Source organism: Penaeus monodon, chromosome 29, assembly GCF_015228065.2.
Source record: "Penaeus monodon isolate SGIC_2016 chromosome 29, NSTDA_Pmon_1, whole genome shotgun sequence".
Lineage (NCBI taxonomy): Eukaryota > Metazoa > Arthropoda > Malacostraca > Decapoda > Penaeidae > Penaeus > Penaeus monodon.
This window is the reverse complement of record NC_051414.1, coordinates 13,391,682-13,394,465: the sequence shown is the minus strand read 5'-3', so window position 1 is coordinate 13,394,465 and position 2,784 is coordinate 13,391,682. Positions and strand designations below refer to the sequence as shown.

The following is a 2,784-nucleotide window of genomic DNA, read 5'->3' as shown; positions in this document are numbered from 1 at the left end:
GATGTCTAGAACACTATCGATAAAAGGAGATTTCCAAAAGTTATCTAAGAATGCACTCCATGTTCGGATGACAGTACATCATCCACAAAAAATGGTGTTGCAGCAGCTATAATCGAACATTGCATGGGTTGGTAGTAACTGACAAACACGCAAACGAGAAATCTAAGAAACAAAGAGCAAACAGAAAGAGATTAAGAAACAAGGGAATAGAAACTGACTGGTAGTTGGTCTAGAAATGGTGACTAGAAATGATATAAGATTAGAAGTAAAATGCACGGCAAAAGATGGGCGATAGTGCATGTCTAAAATGTCCTCAATGGGAGCTCATTGGATGGAGAAAAGACTATCTAAATAGTAGTCTTAGGACAGCTTTCTGGCTGCTGTTGGTGCCCATCATTATACTTTTCTTATTAATTTCCCAGCCATTCAGTTTCAATCAATAAATTCATTTAGAGTGAAGAGATGTGGCATTGAGTGCAATGTCAATAAATTCAATTTAAGATTATATAAAAAGACTTTCATCAATTAGACATGCTTGTCAAGGATAAAACTAAAGAAAATCAAAGGGTTACGCTATACACTTCGCTTTACTATATCTATATATGTACAAAATTCATTTTTTTAAGGATTAATAATCCTGTTTATTTCATTCATATATTTTTTTATTGGATTTTTTTTTACCTTTTTTCAATCATCAAAACGTGCAGGTACCAGTCACAGGGGGACATGAACAGTTGGTGGTGCAAATGCTTAATTGTTGAAAGTTAAAACGTAACCCACTTTGTCCGGATTCTCATTCACGTTGTACTGACGTAGCTGAAAATCTCGTCCTGAAGAATAGCTGAAATGACTGCCAGCTGCTGCTGAGGACGAGGGAATGGCAGATGGTGAACTAACCGACGACGCTGACGAAGCAGACGGTGAAACTACTGACGATACAGAGTGAACAGACGGTGACGAGTAAGACAGTACGCCTGAAGTGGCTGTCTCCGCTTCGGGCACGCCGTCGCCTTCCACCACGAAGCCGATGCCCTTCCCTGCAGTGTAGGTCAGCGTCCTGACTCTTCCCTCGTCGTCGGTGTACGTGTACGAGCCTCGTACAGTGCCGTCTTGGTCGCTGGTCTCAGTTCGGGATTGTCCTTGTTCTTGATAATTGAAGGCATAAGAGGCATCAGCGTTGGAGTCTGCCAGAGGGTCGACGAAGGGAGTTTGTCTCACAGGAACAATGTTCCCCGAAGGAATCCCGAGGGGTGCTCCGGGAACCGCTGGGCCGCGAGGCAGATGGTCTCCTTCCACTACGAATCCTGTGTCAGCTCCAGCCTTATACTGCACACTTCTTCTCTGTCCGTCGTCCTCGGAGGTGAAGGCAAAGCTTCCAACCACGTTGTTATTAGCGTCGGCCGTTTCTCCTCGGGAGTGAGTGGAGGTGTGGAAGTCGAACGACTGTCGACCGTCCAGAGCGAGAGACGTTTTCACGTTGGCCTGTTCCACGGGTTGCCTGGGCGTTGCAGCGCTGGGAGAAGCGGCATAAGTCTGTACGCGGAGTGGACCAGAGCGGGACAGTTGCTGGTTGACCACTGCGGGAAAGTGCAGTCGTGCAGAGGAGAGCTTAGTGGCTGCGGGAGTAGAGCTGGGATTGAGTGGATCTTGTGGCAGGTCGTCCCCTTCAATGACGAAGCCAATGCCGCTTCCAGCTGTGTAGGTGTAGGAGCGAGTTCGTCCATTTTCTTTCGATGTAAGAGTATGAGCCACGCACTCTGCCGCTGGCGTCGCTGAGTTCCGAGCGCGCGTGCTCGTCTCCTTGGAAGGTAAAGCCGTAGGAAGGGTCGGCGTTGGGGTGGGCCCAAAGGGGTCGCGGAAAGGTCTGGGGTTTTGGGGGCCAGAGCGTGAGCAGTGTCGAAGTCCGGATGTGTGGCCGGGAGATGGGTGCCCTTAGGGACGAATCCGGACTGCCCTGCTTCGTACTGCAGGTTAACTGTTTGACCCTCAGGGTTCACATAACCGAAGGCGCCGCGTTGCTCCCGATTGCAGACGAACTTTGCTTTCTCGAAGGCGCCCTCCCCGGGTTTGTCGTGGCCATACTTAAAGGTGCCGTCCCTGTGTCGGACGTAGTATTGGGAGCTTTCTTCCATTTCCCCACTGGGGGGATTTTGTAAGCGGTCTCGTCCGGGGAAGGCGAACCCACCACGACGCCACAATAGCAGAAAAACGCCTGCAAGGAAAGAAACATCAATTAAAAGGAAGCACCATAGCATTTTCCAGTCCGTCATCCACGCAAAAGGAAATGAAATTTTCTGATTTTCTATCACGAACACTGGTTCTGAGTGAATAAACGAAACCGTTTAGATGATATTTACTAGTATTGTTTTAAGGCCCATGATTCCGTCCTTTGAGGAAAATCAATCTGACGGGAGAAGGCCACCGGCGATGTGCAACACCAAGAAAGTCTTTCCGTCTTATATACCAGAGCATCATACCTGGCTCAGATGCCAGCTAGACTATTTAGTTTTAAATTTTTAGAAGATGAAACGTTTTACAGGGAACAGCTCTTGCGCAAGGCCAAGTAACCTTGCGGAGACACGGAATATTCTGAGTGCTGTGTCAGGAATTCTATTTCCTGCAGAATATACCATCAATTTACATCTCAACGTTACAGCGCATCACGCCAAAACAATAAGAATTATTGATTAGTACGCTACAGTCTTAGGAAAAAGAATTATATTCAGACGCTCGAATCGTGATCATCACCTCGTAAGTGCCATTGTCACTTGCTTAATCATCTAA

General features: G+C 47.3%; 1 pseudogene; it reads right to left on the bottom strand.

Annotated features, from left to right (window-relative positions):
* Positions 1-670: 670 nt before the first annotated feature.
* LOC119591746 lies at positions 671-2,633 on the bottom strand (annotated as a pseudogene).
* Positions 2,634-2,784: the final 151 nt, after the last annotated feature.